The sequence below is a fragment of the Hemicordylus capensis genome, chromosome 4, assembly GCF_027244095.1.
Source record: "Hemicordylus capensis ecotype Gifberg chromosome 4, rHemCap1.1.pri, whole genome shotgun sequence".
Taxonomy (NCBI): domain Eukaryota; kingdom Metazoa; phylum Chordata; class Lepidosauria; order Squamata; family Cordylidae; genus Hemicordylus; species Hemicordylus capensis.
The window spans coordinates 193,194,794-193,216,574 of NC_069660.1; the positions used below are offsets into that span (position 1 = coordinate 193,194,794).

The 21,781-nt window shown below is 42.3% G+C and overlaps 1 protein-coding gene across 13 annotated transcripts in view; it reads right to left on the bottom strand.

The window, feature by feature from the left end:
* The window catches only part of CDH12 (cadherin 12), a 987,186-nt gene that overhangs the window by 462,981 nt on the left and 502,424 nt on the right, over positions 1 to 21,781 (bottom strand). The window contains exons 1-3 of one of the 13 annotated variants that reach the window (XM_053249001.1): positions 6,741 to 6,914; positions 4,162 to 4,255; positions 2,639 to 2,695 (exon numbers count right to left, since the gene is read on the bottom strand). The exons of 10 other annotated variants lie outside the window; for them this stretch is intronic. The gene's annotated coding sequence lies outside the window, so the exon portion shown is untranslated. Of the gene's footprint in view, positions 1 to 2,638; positions 2,696 to 4,161; positions 4,256 to 6,740; positions 6,915 to 21,781 lie in introns of those variants that run through there. 2 more of the 13 variants (XM_053249000.1, XM_053249002.1) reach the window with 2 other exon arrangements.

The window sequence follows — 21,781 nt, forward strand, 5'->3', positions numbered from 1 at the left end:
CATTGCCCCCTGCCCAGCCCCATAGCCTCTCAGCCACTTGCCCTCTTCGCCGTCTCTCCTGCTTGTTCTGCTGGCCGGCAATAGAAGCAGCAGGCAAGCTGCAAAGAGCTCCTTTTCTCCCGCCTCTCAGCTGATCGGCGGGTGGGCGGGGCTTCCACGGAGGCCTCCGTGTAGGCCGCAGTGAAGCCTGAACTCGAGTAGGGCCCAAGCAAGCCAGGAAGGAGGAGGCAGCCAGAGTGGCCACCACTGGTCTCTGCAGCAGAAGACCCCTTGCTGCCCTGCTTAACCCAGACCAGCATTTGCCAGGTAGAGTGTGAACTCCTTTTTGTGGTTACCTTTCCCCCCCCCCCCCCATATATAGGGATCTGCTTGCCATAGGGTTTGGATATGGGGGGGGGGAGGGACCGAGAAGTCTCTGAATATTTATTTTGAAACAGCTTGGAAAATTTGCTGACTTAAAAAAAACTATCTAAAAAGTCCTATAAGTGGCTTGTTTCATGGCAGAAAATTGCAAAAACTTCTGGAACAGTATTTTATTAATTTTATTTATTCATTCATTCATTTATAAATGCACTTATGTTCAAGTTGTTTTGCAACCCAGAAGGTCTGAGTGAGAACTGTGAAGCATGTGTGGTGCTTTTTATTTTATTTTATTTTTCTTGTGTGTGATCTGCTCCCCAATAACTTGCAGGGACTTCAGGGTAAATCTGGCCAACATGTGAATGCAGCACCTCCATTCCAGAGGAGATGTGTCTTAAAGGGCTTTAAAAGCCTCCTGTGAAAAACCTCCTGCAATCAAACTTGACTGAATTTGTTCAGAATTCTGGGAAAACAAACACAGGCTCACCCTGCATGGTTGAAAGTCTCCTTTGCTAATCTGCAGCGAGGGGCCCATTTTAATAATTCATCTTTCTAGTGTGTTCTAGGCATTAAAAGTAATACAAATGTATAGTACTCAATGTATATCACTATATATTGTGATGTGTGTGTGTGTATTCAGTGAAATGTATTTGCAGGCAGCATACTTATTTTGGAATATCAGACTTAAATCCTTGGGGGCCTGGGGTGTGCGGAGGCCCTGGACTTTGGGGGGGGGGGCATTTTAAAATCTTGTATCTGGGCCCACTCCAACCTTGCTACGCCCCTGTGCAGGCCATTAAGATGTCTTTTCTCCCAAAACTAAATAAATACATATATGCCTGTGTGAATGGGGACAAGCACCCGGGATTAGAGCTACTCAGGGACAAATAGAACCTGAACTTACAGATAAAGTATATCCAGCGCAATGGCAAGATATTTTAGATAGTGTTAAAAAGAGCTCACTGGATCTTAAATTGCGCTTCATCCAACAGAAGATTATTCTTAGGGCCTAATGCACACCTCTACGACTTAAGCGATTAAAAATGACCTAAAACAGTAACTGTTGGAGATGCAGTAATCCGCATGCCAATTTAACACACCTGTTCTGGGACTGTTCCATAGTGCAAGACTTCTGGAGGGAAGTCATTATGTGAATTAACTTGGTGTTGGATTCAGCATGTAGTGTTGGGGTTTATCCCATCTGACTAGGGCCTAAAATCCATTTCTAAACAGTGGCTATGGCAGAGCTTGCTGGTAGCTAAGAGGTTAATATTGAGGCAGTGGAAATCTCCCAATCCCCCTAGGTGTGAGGACTGGGTACAGGACCTGTTGGAGCTGGCGGTGCATGAAAAATGGGCCCTCTTAAAAGTAAATATATCAGACATTAAATTTAAAATTTAAATCGGACATTAAATCCATGTATCCATTCGTTAGGGGTGACCAGAAATGACCTTGGAAGTAATTTCTGGCTGCCATTTTGAGATCAGGAACCATTTTATGGCTCCTTTTGCAAAACAATACCACGGGGGGGGGGGATTTTGGCCAATCTTTTACTCTTGTAGGGGAACTGCTGGGGACCCAAGAAACACAGTAGGCCACTTCCCCCTACATTTCTAGGGCCTTTTACCCCAGTTTTTAAAAACTTTTTCCAACCCCCAGATTTCCATAGCCCCAGTGACTCAGTATCCATGGTTTCTGTGGTAATAGAGGAGAACGAAACTCTTGCAAATCTCCTGTAATAGGTTATATATGCTCATAATATTCTATCTTAGGACATCTTTTGTCTTTCTCCTCAAAATAGAACAAATTCAAAGTTGTATATTTCATATTGTACGTAAATATCTCTGTCCTTCAGCAAAGACAATGGAAGCTTTGATAGACTTATAGAGACTCCTTATGTTGGACATGCACGTATAATCCCAGATGAAAATGGGAGCCATACAAGACACACCTCAGTGACACTGCCTTTTGTACACACACACACACACACACACAGAGAGACACAGATTTGTTTTCCTAATTGGCATAAGATTTCAAAATATAAGTAAAAATGATTTTAATCTAATTACTTATAAGAAATGATTCAAGTGGATTTGGCTTTATCCTAAGAAGCATTTCTTGTTTAAAGTTTTGGGGTCTGTTGAGCAATTATCTTCTGATTGATCCTAGGTAGTGAAAAGATCCTGGTGAGCAATTTCCCAGATTCCCCCGAAAACCCAAAGTAAAGTAAAGAACTCTACTTTATTCTTTATTCTGATAAAGCTTTATTTGTTCTTACCATGTTCAAGGTATATGATCAGCAAGCAGCTTTACAGTTGACTGGACTTGCAAGATTCTGTATTCAGATATCATGATGAGCCCAAAAGAAAGTTAAAACATCAATTTTTATACTGACAATATTGCTGACAACAAATGACTATTTTCTCCCAATACATTAGCAGTGCCACTCAGCATGTATACATTTAATAGAATATCATGTCTCCATGTCACTTACATCTTGCCCACTTCCTAGAATCGTGCCCATAAAGTGCTTGTTTATAGGTACCATTGGCTGGTACCCGTATCCACAGGATATTGTGGCCTCCTATTTTTCCATTCTTTGTCCTTTTTCTGCTATTGTCACCAGCTTTTCCTCCCACAAGTACCGCATTTCAACGGCATACTCTGGTTGCTCAACACAAATCCTAGGCAATACTCCCTAGTATGAAGCACAACATGAAAAACATATTTTCAGAACATTTCCGGGTCTGCTTGATTCTGTTCAGATCCCAAACTTTGACACTACAAAGTTTGGCTAGGTACAAGCTTGTTTATATTAATGATGATATAATAATGGATTAAAATAAAAATGGTGCAACAAAGCATGTAACAATGGTATCTAATGCCCTTAGAAAATTCCTTGAAAGCTCTAGGAAAGCAGATTCTTGATTACTGAAGGATCTCCAGAGAAAGACATTCTACAGCTGCTGTAGCCAACATTTGCTTACCTTCCTTGAAAGAAGGAAAATAAGAAAAAAGAGCTAGCTGACAGGAAAAAACGACAGAAAAAACAACAAACCACCACAGGTATATTTTGAAGATGGCTTTAACATTTCTGTCCTAGGAGTACTAGGCTACATGGCCTATTTCCTCCCTTTGAGATCTATGGTTCTGTAATTCTGTCTTCAACACCTTGGGACAGACAAGGATATAACTGTTTTAATTAAAAGAGGTATTTCAAGTGAGCTTTGTGTTAGACTGAATGCAAATAACTTGATGACTGGCAGCTAGAGCTGATCTAAAAATTCTCTTATAAACAGTTTGGCAAGGTGGGGGTGGGGAAGAAGGCACTGAAGGAGTTTCAAGATTGCAGGGTGATTTGGGAGTGGGGAGGGAAATTATTCTGGGGTGATTTCAGCAGCGGAAATCATTTTCTTGTAAAGCTTGTGGGGGTGGCTTACCACTCGGGTGGTGACACCAGTGGGTGTCAGTTTTCTTTTATTTATTTTTCATTTTAATAAGAGTCGGCATTGTGCCTCTGCTGGCAGAGGTGGTAGCAGCAGCACTGGAATGTCAGACCTCTTCAGACAGCTGGCTTAGACACCTCTTCCTGCAGAATGTCCCTGAGTGTCCCTGAAATTATGCTGTGCCATGAGCCTGACTCCATGACTGCCATGAGCCTGACTTGTACATGTGTTTGTGTAAATGACTGTACCTGTATTCATTTTTAAAGTACACCTGGATACAGACCCTTCAAATGCATGGCCTTTATAATGGCCTCCGAAACATTTTGGGCTCAAGCCCCTAACTGTAAGTGCTTACCGTTCATAGGCTTTTGTTTTATTAAACCAAATTCCATCTATATGACCTGAAACTATCCTTGATGAGACTTGTTCTTCATAAACTTGTGCAGAACCTGTTAATTAAAATAGTACCATAAATCACAATCAGAAAAATAAATCTAACCTTTTGTGGACAAAAAGGAGTTGAAAAAATACAGGAGAATATCTGTTTATGTCTATGTCTAATTGCAGATCATAAATATAAGGGCTTATTCAGGGGAGAGTACCATAGCAACAGGGGACCCATTAAAATTCCCTCAAGAACTACTCAGGAAATACGTTGTCTCATCATTGATCTGATTATTGGTAGCCTAACCCCATCACTTTCTCCCATGATTAGTTGCAATCAGCTAATCACTGAAATACATCTTTCCACGGAGGTGAAACAGATCAGAAGTACACTTCCTGAACCAAAGTCAATTATCAGTCAACTAATCAGTTTATTACAGTCCCACACCAGCCAACAAAAGGCAATTATTCCTTAAGGCTGAGAACACTGTCATCAGTATGCTTTGTTGTCATGTGAATGGCTGTAATATCCTTCCTTTTATCTGCCATCTCCTGAATATAAGAGTTTGCAGGGGATGGTTCACATTAATGCACCCTTCACATGATTAAGGGATGTCCTCCTGTGACAACAGAGCAGGTGCACTCTTGGTGTGACCTCATCCTGATTGCATGTGCTGGCCAGCAGTCATCTGAATCAGCTGCCACTCAAAGAGCAGATCCAAAATTTCAGGTGGTGAAAACGGAGGGTCAGTTCTAGCAATTTCTTGGGCGAACATAGGGAAATCTCAGCGTATTGGCTACCATCATTTCCCCCAGACTCCCCCTCAGAATTAGGGGAGTGCATGGAACCAGCTTGGCTGGTTCGGTCTGAACCAACCCGGCCTGATCCGGGTCCGGCGGAAGCAGGTCCAAGCCAGGTTCAATCATCAAATCGGGCTGAACTGGTTTGAGGATAATTTTCTAAAGGGGAATAGGCAAGGGTTCCCTTTCACAATACAGGTATGGAGGACTGTAAGGGGCAGCTGGGCAGGGGCGGAGAGAGGGGGGGGAAGCTGCTTACCCAGCCTTGCCTGACTGCCAAACACACACCCAGGCACATGTGCGGAGACCAGAACCGAGCCAGAGGATGGGGGTAGCATGCTTGGGGCCGTGCCAGGAGGGCAAGCGGTAATACTTACAGCCATGCCAGATAAGCAGCTTTCCCCCTCCCATGCCGCCCCCACCTGACCACCCCTTACTGTGCAGAAGTGGTTCTCTCAAACCGGGGTTGATTCAGTACGATCATGGTCCGAACTGTCCCCAGTTTAGTCGATGATTGAACCTTTGAACCGGCCTCAGTTCAAAGTGAACCATTTCCGCACGGACGTTTCTTGCAACACCCCTACTCAGAATGGCATTGTGTTATGACTAGTGCTGTTGTGAATGGGACCGATCTGCAGCTGATGAAAATTATAGGGTTTTTTTTTTAAAAAGTTGCACATTTGTGGGTGATAATGGAAGCACTGCACCTCTTCTGGACAGCCAACTCTTTCTGGCAGCCATTCTCCCCTAGAATATCCCTGAAATTATGCTGCACCATAGTATTAGAAGTTGCATAATTTTATTAGTAGTAGTAATTGTGGATTAGGGAAGAGAGAAGCTTTCGCTTAGCCAAACTCTGAGGCAAGAATGTAGGCCTAACTGTCCTTTTGCCCTCTTACTTGTCAGTGATGCTGATAGGCACTTCCTATAGCCGTGGCAATACTTGTAGACAGGTAGCAATTGCACAGTATTACCTACAGATACCAAATTCTGCATACACAATCCTGTCACTGAAATTAGCTGGACTACCTTTTACACCGGGATATGCTGGGGTAAATATCCCCCCAATATTTTATCAGATTTTAACTGCTATTGTTCTGAACAGATTTTTAACACTGAATAATCATATCAATAATTCAAAAATGACATAATGCCCAAGAGAAGCAGAAAGTCTTTCTCATGTTCAAATATACTTGGATTCAAGTTTACCATATATGGTGATTATTCAATAAAATGAATAATGTTTCAAGTGAAAATCCTACGAATTTCAAACTGTTCTTTTACTTCCCTTTTACAAGCACATTAATAGAAAATTCTCTTACATATATAAAAATGTACTGTATCTTTTAAATATTTTTTGACAGTTTGTGGATTTGTGCAAAATAAAGTCCCACTTTCCGATTACCTACAGGTACGAAATTTTGCATTAACAATTTTGCCACTTAACACAGCTGAATGCACTACTTTTTACACCAGAAAAGCTGTAAATAACTTTTCCAATGCAAAATAACGGTGTCCAGTCAATGATGGGCCTCACCTACCAGTTCTTAATAATTAGCCACTTCCACACTAAATTCTATGGATTGGAGTAGGGATGTGCATTAATCAATGCTTTCTATTTGATTTGTACGCGAATCAAATCACCCCCAATTTGTTTTGGGACCGAATCTGGCCAGCTAGCACAGGGGCGATTTGTTTTGTCCACAAATCTTCCAAAACAGGTAGATTCAAGTACAAATCATTTTGTACCTAAATTGATTCACACAGACAGCAGGCACAGGCAGTGATTCTCTCAGCAGCAGGAAGGGAGTAAAGAAAATTATCTTCTCTTTTCTTCAATCAGGAAAGCAGGAGGGGGGAGCAGAGAATCCACTCCAGGCAGCAGGCAAGCAAGGCAAAGCAGAGCTCCTCTGGCACGCTCTCTCTCTCTCTACTCCCACGAGGCAGAAAGACAGAATGGTGGCTGGCTACTTCCTTAAGTACATTTGAAAATCCCTCATTCGAACTCCTCCCACCCTTGTCCCTTCTTTGGCACTTCCCCTAGCCAATGCGGAGTCCGTCACCCCTGGCAACACAAGATTTGAATGGAAACGAGCCAATCTGGAACTGGGGGGAATCACTGGCCAATCGTTGCACACTGTAAGTCACCAATCTGAAACATGGGAAGGTGGGATGTTAAAAAAAAAATCCTGACACAACACAGAGACAGCAAGAGAGATTGCCACAGAATGGAGGTCTGAATCTACAAGTTTTTCAGGTCCAAAATCTGGGCGATTTATTTTGGACACGAATCTGGCCAGCTAGCAAAGGGGTGATTTGTTTTGTCCACAAATCACCCCAAACAGGTAGATTTGAGTACAAATCATTTTGTACCTGAATCGATTCACACATCCCTAGAGTGGGGCTGCCTTTGAAAACAGTCCAGAAACAGCAGCTGATACAAAACAGAGCTGCAAGATTATTAACTGGGATTGGACATTTTGATTATATTACGCCAGTGCTTCATCAGCTTCACTGGCTCCCAGTCCTTTTCAGGCCCAATTCAAGGTGCTAGTGTTAATCTTTAAAGCCCTAAATGGCTTGGGACCAGGTTGCCTGAGATAGTGCCTTATCCCTTATGTTCTAAACAGGACCTTAAGATCTTCTTCAGAGACCCTCTTCCGGTTGCCCCTGCAAAACAAGGTGAGGTGGGTGGCTGAATCACAATGGTTGAATCACATTTATGGAAAAGCCTCTTAATAACAGAAATTGTTGTTGTTGTTGTTAATTCGATTTCTATACTGCCTTTCCAAAAATGGCTCAGGGCGGTTTACACAGAGAAATAATAAATATATAAATAAGATGGATCCCTGTCCTCAAAGGGCTCACATTCTAAAAAGAAACATAAGACAGACACCAGCAACAGCCACTGGAGGTACTGTGCTGGGGGTGGATAGGGCCAGTTACTCTCCCCCTGCTAAATAAAGAGAATCGCCACATTAAAAGGTGCCTCTTTGCCAAGTTAGCAGGGGTAACTGCTAGTTACCTGTCTTCATGACTTTGTTCTTTTAGATGCTGGGTAAAAACCCTTTTGTTCACTCAGGCCTTCTAAATTTTGATCTGATTTTAACTGATGTTTTTAAAATATGTCTTTTAAATTGTTTTGTATTGTATTTTGTATTTTCTTCCCCCCACCCACCCACACATTTTTGTATGTTATGATTTAATGCGTTGTGTGTTTTTATCTCATGTTTCAATGTTATTTTGTAAGCCTCCCAGAGAAAAATTTGTTAAGGGATGGCTAACAAATAAAGTTTATATTATATTGTTGTTGTTGCTGCTGCTGCTGCTGCTGCTGCTTGGCTAGGGCTTTATGTCAATCAATTTCAATGTCACCAGGCCAGTTTTTTCCCTATTGGCCTTGATCCATAAAGGCATTTAACGCATGTGAAAATACTACTGCATGCACATTTTTCAGGCTGTTATCTTCTGGTACAATGTTAGGGTGTCATATCTAGTTCAACTCGATATTCAACAGGGGAATAGCACTATACAAGTCAGAAGAGAATGCCAGGGCCTCTCCAGTGGCTGTTGTGGTCTGTCCATTTGGCTTTGTTTTATATTGTGGGCCATTTTCTTGTTGTTTTTTCTATGTAAACCACATTGAGAAACTTTTTTGTTGAACAGCAGCATATATTACTAACTACATTTTCAAAATGTATAAAAAGAACTTGCATAAAATTGCCATAGGCATGGCCCAACTTTCTTAGAACAGACTTTTAAGTAACTCCTGAGTAAGAAAGGTTTTGTCCCTAAAAGGAAATAGAATGCAGTCTTTTGGGGAAAGCAAACAAGCTTGGAAAACAAACAAAAATGCCTCCTGTACTGCGTCTAATAGTACACTTAAAATAAAAAGCAACTTCATTACAAAGTGGAGAATGTCCTTTTTATCAGTTTTAAATCTACTGAAGTTGTGTCTCATGCACCCTGTAGATGTTGAAACTATTTTTAAAATATGCACAAATTCCCCACTTCTGTCTCCTAGGGACTGCAAAAACTTAAATAGCTGCAGTTCTTTTCTTTTTCCAAGAGAGAAGGGGTGGGGAGAAGGATAGGAACATAGGAAGCTGCCTTATACCAGGTCAGACCATTGGTCCATGTAATTCAGCATTGTCTACACAAACTGGCAGTGGCTTCTCCAAAGTTGCAGACAGGAGTCTCTCTCAGCCCTATCTTGGAGATGCCAGGCAGGGAACTTGACACCTTCTGCACAGAAGCATTCAGATGCTCTTTCCAGAACAGCCCCATCCCATTTGATAAACCAGTAGAGACTACAATGAAAAGAATGGCCATTTAGTCCTAGTTGGACTTGGGAGAGATTACCAGGGGCCTTGATCTCCCTAGTTGGGAGAGATGTATGGTGAAACAATCTAAAAATTACATAAAAGGCCAAAGAAGAAGAAGAAGATTTTGAATTAAGATTCAGTTGGGTGCTTATGCACATGTTTGGTGTGTATATTTGTGATCCCAAGTAGCTTAATGTTTCTTCGAGCACAGCAGAAAGAAAACCATCAAAAAGAGGGGTGTCTCAGGAGTCTGTTTTCATCTTCTCTTCTTTGATCTCATGTTTCAACTACAGTCTCTCAACAGATGCTTCCAAATATACCTCTGGCTTCAGTCGATCTATTCCTTTGTCTTTATGTTTCCCCTGAGATGTCTCCTCTTGGGTTGTCCTTGATGTGTTTTCAGGTTTAGTGCCCCCAAAATGGAATTTCTTGCAAATATTGATATGCATTTACGGAAATCAAGGGAAGTATGCCAGTAAAGCACAAATGAAGATTTTGACCATTATCATCATTCCCCAGAAGTGCTCTTCTGTTCCCTGGATTTCATATATAACCCAGCACTTTTTTTATTTTCTAAGATTCTTGAAGGCCTTTTATTTAAAGAACAAGAAAACTAATAATGTGTATTATTTTCAGAGCAAATATAGTAGCACTTATCCTGCTATGTGATATCCATACCTACAACCTTTTCCAGCTGGTGGTCTCAACACCCAAGTCCACCAAAAAGACCTTACTATCCACTCTGGAGAGGTCAAATAGTCAGGTTCAAGAACTGGCAAGTACCTGGAGCTAAGTGTCAGCCAGATTGTTGTTGGTACAGAGATAACCTAGTGGTCCTCCTTAGCAACAAGATCCGAGGGAGTGCAACAGATCTGGCACTCATATCGAATGTGTACGTTGGGATCACCCCATTGCCTGGGACAGGAGGCATCTGAAGTTTGATACTAATTTTCTAATCTGCTGCTTCCTCCTCTGAGCAGAAGCTCCAGTGATTCAAGAAAAAAGTTCTCACACCACAGGGACCCACTGCATCTGCCAGGAGCAGAGTTTGACTAGAATGGACACAGTTCAGGAGCAAAGGAGGACTGAATTGGAGATACTCAGGATATTAAACCTAAAAAGTAATCTATACACAAAGAACATTGAGAGCATAGTTATGCAATCAGCCACATCCAATGTATAAAACATGTCCTGGATTCTATTACTTCAGGCTGCAGTTGGGGGGTGTGTGTGTGTGTGTGTGTGTGTGTGTGTGTGTGTGTGTGAGAGAGAGAGAGAGAGGTGGGGGGGAGAGGATGATGAATTGCACGTTTGAAGGCTGAATGTTCTCCATGACATAATAATTTTATTTTTTATTTAGCTATTTATATATTTATATACCACCCTATACAAAAAGGTCCTTGGGCAGTTCACAATATAAAACCATTAAAACATTAACATAACATACAATAAAAACTCTAAAATCTAAGCTTTAAAAGTATAAACTAAAAGCCTGATTAAACAGGTATGTTTTTAGGTCCTTCTTAAAAACATTCAGAGAAGAGGAAACTCTAATTTTGTTAGGACGCACATCCCAGAGTCCCGGGGCAACTCTAGAAAAGGCCTGGGTTCGAGTTGCCACCAACTGAACGAGTGGCAACCGCAACCGCACCTCCCCAGATGATCTTGACAGGTGGTGGGCTTGATGAAGAAGGTGGTGCTCTCTTCCAATATCTCGGACCCAAGCCGTTTAGGGTTTTATAGGCAACAACCAGCACTTTGTATTTCACCCGGAAACTGATTGGCAGCCAGTATAGTTCTTTTAAATGGGTGTAATATGATTTCTTTGGGCAACCCCGGAGACCAACCTGGCTGCAGCATTCTGTACTAACTGCAGTTTACGAACTGAATACAAAGCAGCCCAATGTAGAGTGCATTGGTGCATTGTAGTACTCAAGTCTGGATGTTACCAGCATATGCACCACTGTTTTAAGGTTGTTTATCTCCAGAAATGGACATAGCTGGTGAGTCAGCAGAAAGTGATAGAAAGCACTCTTGACCACTGTCTCAACCTGAGAAATCAGGGAGAGGTTGGGGTCCAGGAGTACTCCCAGACTACGTACCTGCTCTTTCCGGGGGAGGGCAACAGGCAGATCTAAACCACTTCCTAAATCTCAAACCTCCCACAGTGAGTACCTCCGTCTTGCTTGGATTCAGCCTCAGTTTGCTCTTGCTCATCCATCCCATTACCACCTCCAGGCAGGCATTTAGAGATGTTAGGCCATTTCCTGAAGAAGCTGACACGGAGAAACAGATTTGGGTGTCATCAGCGTATTGATAACACCCTGCACCAAATCTCCTGATGAGCTCTCCCAGCGGTTTCACGTAGATGTTAAAAAGCATTGGAAACAGTATGGAGTCTTGCCAGACTCCATACCGGAACTCTCCCTGAAATAATGAAATTATACATAACTTTATGAGTGTTCAAAGTACCTCACGTACATTATCTTGGCAATCCACACCTAGGTAATTTTGGAGGCTGGAACTAAAGCCCTTTGGAGCTCGCCGCCCGGCTGCAAGTTAAGCATCATACCCCTACACAGAAACACACACACACACACACACACACACACACACCATGAAACCCACAGTATTTTTAACACATGGTTTCTTGAGGGCACAAACAGCAACTGAACTCACAATAATGTAAACATATCAAACAAGTATATTTATGCAAATATGCACTAGCAGGGGCAAGGGGGTGGAGCGAAGATGGCGACGGAGAAGCAGCTTGATGCTGGAGCTCTACTAGCCTAATCTTCTTGTTTATTATGCTCCTACTCTCAGTCAGTTTAGAATTAGCAGAAACATTTCAACACGCAACTTAACATATCCCCATCCCACATATCTCGTTACCACCACCATCCCACTGTCTCTAAGGATCCAATACAAGGCAAGAAGTTGGAGCGCCTTTGCTTTTCTCTTGCAGGGTTGCAATAAATGTGACTGAACAAAAGACTGTGTGTTGTTGGTTTTTTGGGGGGAAATTATGAAGAAGATGCTTCCCACCCATACCATACTTTGCATTGAGAGTCCCGGCACTTAAATAAGCTGGATTATCTATTCTGCCTGCTCTCTGTCCGCTGATTTCCTGTTGTCCACTTCCGGGCCAGTGGACGCTGAGGGCAGTCAAGCCAAAGTACTACTCTGAAGTCAGCTGGCCAGCCTGAGGCCCACTTGACAGCCAATGTCCAGTTATGTGTGCCAAGTCAAGGGGATGGGGGATGAGCCAAGCGGGCCTGCCTCCGGCAGTCCGCAACCACCTGCTGGTAAAGCACTGGGCCTCACCGGGCCTGAAGCAGGCAAGCCGTCCCCCCATATCTGCACAGTGTGTCTCACGAGCGTCATAAGCTCGTGAGTGTCATACACTTGTGGAGCTCGTGAGTTGCACTGCACAGGTGCGGAGGAGTGAGCAGCTTGCCCGTTCCAGACCCAGTGAGGCCCTGCCCAGGCCCAGTGCCTTAGCCACGATGGAAGCAGGTGGTGGCGGGCTGTCGCAGGGAGACCCACTTGGCTCAGCTCCCACCCCCTGGCCCAGCATGCATAACTGGAGATTGGCCAGCGGGCGGGTGGTCCGCGAGTGGACTGCAGCCCTCAGAGTAGCGTGGTCACCCCCAGACTCCACCAGGACATTTGAAGGGGACCCCAGACAGATGGATTCCCCTCCTGTGCTGAGGACAATACTTCCACCTGGAAGTCCGGTCCAAAGAGTGCCTCTGCTTACAATAATCCAATAAGGTAGGTTAGTGCTATTGAACCTATATTGTAGATGGAATAATTGTGAAGGATAAAAGCTTGTATGAGCCCCCTTACTGAATTCAGGCAGGGGGGAGATTTGGATTAGATATTTCCTAGATGACAGCTGAGTCTCTTAACTGCAACGCAGCAGTATTCAAAAGCTCTCTTATGCAACCTGAAATGGCACTATCGAAGAAAATTCTTAATACTTGATTCTCTCGATTGTTTACATTGGGCCTAAGGAATCAGAGCTTAAAGGATTACTAGCATGCATTCTATCCTTTTTACGTGGAAGACAGTATCAGTTCGCGGGGAAGGGTCCAAAGCTCTCATTATTGAACTCTCATATACCTAGTCAGTCAGGGAACTCACTCATGGCTGGCTCTTGAGAAGGCATCATTTTCAGCGCTTACTTCACTCTGCAAGCCCTTCTACTGCTTCTGATATGTACTCTGTGCATAAAGAGAAACCTTCCCTACAAACAGCGGCTGACTTACTGCATAAGAGTATGCCAGCCTATTAATGTTGCATTTGCACAGTCTCTGTGTTGTGCAAATGCAAAATTGAGCAAACACGTTACTAGGCGGACATATTCTTGCCCAGTATGTCAGCCAGTGTTACATAATAGCCCAAAGTAGATCTTACATTTGATGGGGAACACTTACACATACAGGGGGAGCAGACTGCTTGAATACTCAACCTACCCACCCCTTATACACCCAATCTGCCTGACATTTGAATTGCAGGTCTCACACTGGATGTTGTTGGATGCAATTGTGTTCTCTTTTTATATTTCTAACAGCCACCTTGGGAAGATTTTTTAATCTTAAAAAGTGGACTCTACATACAATAAAATAATTACATAATTTGGCATAGGAGCTTATTGCATAGATCTATACAGCCTGATTTGGAGGAATAATGATAGTGCAGATTGGACCTATGCATGTTGGACTCTATCATACTGGACCCTAAACAAATGTGGTATCCATCAAGAAAGACGCCAGACCACAATCCCCCACTGTACGTACATTGTTGGTGTGTGCTTTGGCCTATTAAAAGAAGACAATGGGAATTTTGCTATACTGAATTCACTGGATTTTTCACTTTTCTTCCTACATTGATCAGTTAGTGTGTTCATATACTAATACTGTTAAATTCCTAGAGACATATTTGCAAATAGTAGGACTATGTTGCAAAAATTGCTTATGTTTGCAACAGGAAGTGTTTCTGAGTTTGGTTTAGGAATGAAGAGAGACACAATGCAGATCAATTTCATGTCTCTTTCCATTTGTCTTAGCTTAGTCTAGACTTAGAGACAAAAATCTCCATTGGTCTCTTGTGTCATTTTATCTTCTCATGGTTTTCCTAGGTTTTTTTAAAGAGATAATCAGGGGAAAGGCAACACAGAGGCTGAGAATTTTCTTTTTTCTTTTTTCCTTATAAGATCCTTAGCTGTAGAAGAAAGGAGCTTCCACAAAATCTAACAATCATTCCAGCTGGCATGAAGGAAATTGTAAAGTATATTGCAGCCTGGCTCTGTCCCTTACACTCAAGAAAGATTAGCTGCTCCATGCAGACCATAAACTGAAATTGGCAACGTTCATCTTAAGGCGGTGGCATCCACAATCCACTGGACAGGGTGCTTTGCCAAACACCTCCAGTCGTCTTCATGCCCCAAAGACCAAGACCCATTATTCTCCAGGTAAATGCAGTCCAATAAGTTACTCTTTTCATTGTGAATATATATTATGAATGAAATGAAAGCACACAAGTCAGGAAAAAAACTGAAGAAAAAGGAGGATCACATACATAGGATATGTTTGAAAGGAACTGGAGGTTCTCAGGCCAAAAGGCTCTGACTAACAGGATAGGTACAGCTAGGAGTCTCATAGCAGTGATATAAATGAGTAGGCCTAATTTCTTTGTTCCAGGCCTAGTTTCAGGTTTGACTAGGAGTGGGGCGGCTGTACTACAGATTGGATGCTATATTGTTAAATACCCAGCAAAGCAGGAGAATAAGCAGCCATGGCCTCTCCTGTGTTCCCCTTGCCGTTTTGTCCACTCCCATCCTGCATGCTCTATAGTTGATAGGTGAGGAAAGATGAAAGGAGGGTAAGCGGGGAGAAGCAGGGACTTCTGCATGTCCCATTTCATATTCCGTTCCAGGCAGGAGTTTGCTGGGCTTCAAGAATCCAAGGCCAGTAATGGCAGGGGACCGGTTCAGAGGAAGAAACTGCCACAGTGCATGATAAGACTTTGTAGAGTGCTGAGGGCTGCTTGCACAATATCCACCAGGCAACTGGAGGATGTTGCTTCAACAGAGACCTGAATTCGGCTGAGCCTTTGATTGTTCTGCTCTCCTGCTCCTATCTCTAGCTCTGCCCCCCACCCCAGCACTCACAATTTGTTGCCAGAGCCTAAAGGGGCAATGCTCTGTTCAAGAGGCCATGGCTCTGATGAGGCGGGGGAGTTTCTAGCCAGGAGCTCCTTTGGAGTCCAAGGAGGAAAGCAAGAACACCTCCTTTGGTCATGATGGAGGGGGAGGGTCTGATGCAGCTAAGGTTTGCCACCCTGCGAGATTGTCTCCAGTTAAGGGGCTTTCAGATATAGGGCCAGGACATCAGGGAATGTTAAAGGTATGCACAATCAGACTGGAACATGGCAATTCTAAGCCTACAAGCACACACTGAAGACGATCTCACGTCTGCAGTAAACGCATGCCAGTGTGCACACATTTATACAACCTTCTTTTTTTTTTTTTTTGCTGTCAGACACCTTCCCCTCCCCTTTGCTAACTCTTCTGAGTTTCCTTCTCTTCCTCAACTAAGGCAATAATCTCAGTCATTATCCACTCTTTCGAGTACTTCCCACTTTTTTTCTCCAGGCTGCCTTCTTCTGCAAAACAGATAACTTTGTTCTCCTCCAGCCAAATCCCCCACTCACCCATGCTCATCTCTCGCCATCTGCTTACATGTAGAACTAGTGGAACTCTTTTGGACCCCAATCCTATGCATATCTACTCACATCTTCCTGTTTACAATATGGTTATTCTAAGATAAGTGTGCACAGGATTGCCGTCATGCAGTCTAACTCTATGCAAATTTAGGCATGCCTAAGACCGCTGAAATAATTATATGCACTTAACCCTGCACAGGATTGGGTTTTAGGTTGAATACCATAAACAATAATTTATGTCAACTCAAGGCAACACCTTTCCCCTTCCCAGAATGCCAGTACAGCACTGCCCTAAAAGCAAGATGGATGCACAAGGCCTCATTTTGCTTGCTATAAAGAAGTGAACATTTCCATGAATAATTTACCTGATGGATATTTTCTTTTTCCCCCTGGTAATAGCAGTCTACTGAGCCTGCAGAAATGGAATCTTTCTTATTTCATTCTTTTTTCCCCTCTTGAAATTCAGATATTGATCTTTTCACAAATGAAATTCTCACTACCAAACTATTTGGAAGTAGGTTTATATGTTCTAACGTTGCCCACCACCACCTTAATAGAGTATAAGAAGGTTAAGAAATAGCATTTCTCTTTCCTTTCACGATAAAGATATTGGGCAATATTTATTTATTTATACTGGAAATAATGTATATATTTAATTAGGTAATCATTAAGATATATATAATAGAGTAAATTATGTATAGATAGATTAGCTATACAGATTTACTATAGTAGATATTGCTCAGGCATTGGCTGATGTCTTGCACATGATGTGCAAGATGTGGCTGGTTCTGAACCATCCGCACTGCTGTGGGCATCTAGAACAAAACAGAGTCACAGTTTAGGAGTTTGCACAGAACCGATTCTGGCGGTTCGGTTCAAATTCGGTTCGAACATTGCACAGAACCTGACTGCCAGATCTTGATATGACTGGGCCAAACTGGTTCAGAACTAGTTCTATTTGACTCAAGAGGGCATGCTTGTAAAGGGGAATCCAGTGAGCTTCCCCCTTTTACAAGCAAAGGGGGAATGATACCTGCCTTTAAAAAACTCCTAATGGGGGCAGCAAGAGGGCCCCTCGTCATCAGAAACTGCGGCTGCAACTTGCAATGGCAGTGCGGCTCCTCTGGCCTCCGGACTAGGTCCAGTGTTTATTGGAAATAATGGAAATCATGCAACTGCAATTGTTCAGTTTTAAGTCATAGCATACCAGCTCTGTTCAACACCACCAAAGACGTTTTAGACACCATAATTACCTTGTGTGGCTTGTCAATCAATATGTATATGAGTACTTTATATAAAAATATATCAAATTTAAGATACTCCTTATTTTAGCTTGAATTTTCTAGCTCAAATATTGATTCTGAAATTTTGTTCAACATGAGATGGCTTGGATTTTTGGTCAGTCAAGTGACATATTAACAACAGTCCTGTTATAGAGTGTTTGACTGGTGTGTGTGTGGTGTATTATTAATTATTATTATTATTATTATTTACATTTATAAACCGCCCCATCCAGAGGCTCTTAAAACAACTTTTTAAAAAGAGATAAAACCCACAATTCAAACACAATGCTAAAAACAATTAAAACAATTTAAAACCAATTAAAATACTATAAATACTAATGTTTAATAAGTAAAATACTTATTAAACATTATTGTATGTTTAATAAACTTTTTAAAAATCAACATCACTTTTCATTTACAATTTTGGCTCCTTTGTGCAGATAACTGAGTATGTGCAGAATGCCTTCCTTTGGAATGGAATGCACTTTACCTGTTCAGAGACTATGTATTTTATGTCCTGCACCTTGTTCTCAGCCTATCAGTGACCCTAGCCTTTGCATTGCACGCAAATCTTTGCATTTCTTTAGAGGTGAGATATCTAGGATGAGATTGAGGTAGGAGTGTCAGCTTTTAGAGTGAAAATTATGGACAGTCAAATCCTTTACTACACTAGCAAGGCACAACAGAAGGGTATCCAATGCTTTGTTGCAAGAACACTATCTAGTCAGCTCAAAGGCATAAGTTTCATTGGCAAGGGGAGACAAATGTCTCTAGGCCCACAGGGCCTGGATGGCCCCCCAAGGCCCCTTAGCCAGTCCCCCTTGCCTTGCCTGCTGGTCCCCTCTCCTGCTAGCCCTCCTGCTCCGGCCAGGGGAGCGAAGCAGCCTGCCAGTGGCTGCAGCCCCTTCAGTCTCCGCCTCTCAGCTGTTTGGTGGGTGGGCGGGGCTTCCAGAGAGACCTCCGTGCCAGCCTCACTGAAGCTGGAACTCTAGTACCGGCAGGCACTCAGCAAGGAAGGAAGGAGGGCGGGAGGCTGCCCTTGCCCACCACACCTCTGCCCAGCATTTGACTCCTCAGGCTTAGTAACAGAGGTAGGATGTGATTTCCTTTTTGTAGTTATTCCCCCACCTGGATATTTAGGGATTGCTTGACATAGAGCTTTAATATCAGGTGGGGGGTGTAGGGAAGATTGAAATGACTCTGAATATTTAATTCAGAGATTGAGGAATCTGATGGTTTTAAATATATATTTTTAATTAAAAACCCCTATTTTTGAAATAGTAGTTCCACCCCCATGTGGAAGAATCTTCCCTTTGCCTTCATTTAAAAAACAACAACCATTTCTTCCCCAGCCTTTAGATCACCTGGAATGACTGGACATAGGGCTTTAGTTTTGAACAGAGAGATGTGGGAGGAATATGTATATTTAAATTGAAGTGGATTGGACAAATTGTTGGTTTTTAATATTTTTTAAATTATAAAACCATCAAAAATGTCCTATAAGTCGCTTGTTTCATGACAAAAAATTACAAAGTCCTTTAGGTTTCAGTTAAATGTACTTCCAGCTAAATGTGGTTAGAGTTGCTGCCTGAGGCTGGAAGCAAACTGTACTGAATTTGTTAGGATTTATGAGAAAACATACATAGGATCGCATCGCATGGTTGAAAGTCTCCTTTGTTAATCAGCAGGTAGGGGCCCATTTTAAAATCTCATTTCCAGGCCCACTCCAACCTTGCTACACCCCTGAGTCAGTTTCAACATTAACAATTATAATTATTCAACACAGAGTTGGAAAACAGTAACTAATGTTGCTTAATGTTCATTATAGGCCTTTATGTTCCTATGCTGCAATTTCCATGTTCAGAGCAGACATGACAAACAAAATATAAAATATATTTCTGTAGAACAATTTACCTTTTATTAGGGTAGAATTTTAAAAAGTCATGTATGATATTGCCCTTTGGTGTTTCAAAAAGCACTCTCTCTCTGAAACATGTATTAAAAACAAAAACAAAAAACTGAAGGCAGGACTGGTCAAAACTGGTTTGACACACAGTTCTGCCTACATAAAGAAAATGGGCAAATTCTGGCCATAGTATTGTTTTACTATGTCTGATTGCTTGCAATCAAGCCTATTACTGTGCTCTTGCCCTAGGCAGTACATGATCAGGATATAGAGAGTAATGAAATAACTTTCAAATTCCTCAATTGACAATAGATGTCTCTTAATGGGAAATCTTTCTGCAATGTTCTAAATAGGGAAGCCATCAGAGCATGGGGGTGGGAACACATATGCTATCTCAAGCTAAGGGAAGGGGCTGGTGTGTGACTGAGAGAGTAAAGGAACATCAGTTGAATGTATGTATATATGTCTCCATCTATCCATCCATCCATGTATATATTTATTTGTCATATTTATATACCACCTTTATTTATACACACACACACACACACACACGGTGTACATAATCCAATTTACAGTGGAAAATAAAACAAACAAAACACTTTCACAGAACAAAACAATTCAACAGAGTAAAACAACCTAACAGTTTAAGATCAGCTTTAACTGATTTGGCAGCTTCTGTGTGACAGTCAGGTTGAAGGAGAGACAGAAAGAAAACAGAGCTAAAAGTGTCTTACGAGGTGCAGGGCTTCCCTCTGTGAACTCGATATGAAATAGCAGACTTGCTGTTTGGCAGAAGAGCATATTGTCCACTTCCACCTGATGTTCAATTTATATATTTGTAAATAATCCAAATATTATCGTCAGTATTGAGCATTCTCTTCTCCAAAAGAAGCCAATAGACAGGTACTGCCTTCTCACTAGTTAGAGACTGTGTATCAATATGTTTAATACTTATTAAAGCTCTTGAGTCATTCCAAGAAAAACATTATGGAACAGCTCTGATGAGAGAGAGAGAGAGAGAGAGAGAGAGTTCCACTAGTAGCTCACTGTTTCAGTGCATCAGAGAGCCTGGAGTCTTGCAGTTACATTCTTGAGAACAAAAGAACTTCATTAAATAGAGATATGAAGTGGAGAAGCATTAGGGGAAGAGAGGCAAGCATCCTCTTCACCCTCACCACTTTTGGTTTTCACGGCAACAACTCCCCTGCTACAAACCACCATTCCCCTTGCAGGGTCTCAGATGCACATTCACCCTCAAAAAACATGAGGGAGAGAAGGTGTCCCAACAGAAATCTAAAGGGTGGAGAAAGGGTTAAGCAACCCTTTCCCTTTCCCACTCCAAATCACTCCCTCCCAAGGCTGCTTTGCTCTAATAGAAGCAGCTCTTAAGGCTTGGCTGCAGGCATTTGTGTGTCATTATTATTTATTTAAAATATTTATATGCCAACATTCTCCATAAATGAATTCATGGTGGCTTACAACAAAATTCATTTAAAAAAAAACCCACTGTAAATTATAAAACACATGGCTTATACTATCTGGCAGCATAGTGTGTGAGTTGTTGTGGAAGCCCTGGTAGATATTACAAATGCTTCTCTGAGGGAGGGCAGGATGCCTTCCTGTCTTAAGGAGGCAATCATTAGACCTCTTCCGAAGAAGCCTGCATTGGATCCCTCAGAGTTAAACAAATACAGGGCTGTCTTACACCTTCCATGGTAGAGCAAGATAATTGAGAGGTTGGTGGCTTCCCTGCTCCAGGTAGTCTTGGAGGAAACTGATTATCTAGACCCATTTCAAACTGTTTTCAGGCAGGCTATGGGATAGAGATTGCCTTGGTCAGCCTCATGGATTATTTCCAATTGGGAATTGACAGAGGAAGTGTGACCACTGCTCCCTCTAACGTGGATTCCCAGATGCTGTTGACTACAACTCTCATAATCCCCAAGCAAAAGCCTGCAGCTGGGGATTCTGAGAGTTATAGGCAACAACATCCGGGAATTCCTGTTAGAGATAACACTGAGTGTGACTCTGTTGGTCCTTTGGAATCTCTCAGTGTTTTTCGATACTATCAACCATAGCATCCTTCCGGACCATCTGAGAGAGTTGGGAGTGGAACGCACTGCTTTGCAGTGGTTCCGCTCCTACCTCTCGGGCAGATTCCAGATGGCATTGCTTGAAGAGAGACTGTTGTTCTTCAAAATATGAACTTTTATGTGTGGCACCCCCAACGATCCCTTCCTGTCTCCAAAGTTGTTTAACATCTACCCGCTGGAAGAGATCAGCTGGAGATTTGGTGCAGGGCATTATCAGTATGCTGACCACATCCAAATCTATTTCTCCATGTCAGCATCATCTGGATAAGGCATAATCTCCCTAATGTCTGCCTGGAGGCAGTAATGGGCTGGATGAGGGATAACAAACTGAGGCTGAATTCAGATAAGATGGAGGTACTTATTGTGTGGGGTCGGAACTCAGGAGACGATTTTGATCTGCCAGTTCTGGATGGGGCAGGCACGGCTCGTGAACACGCACGTAAGGTAAATG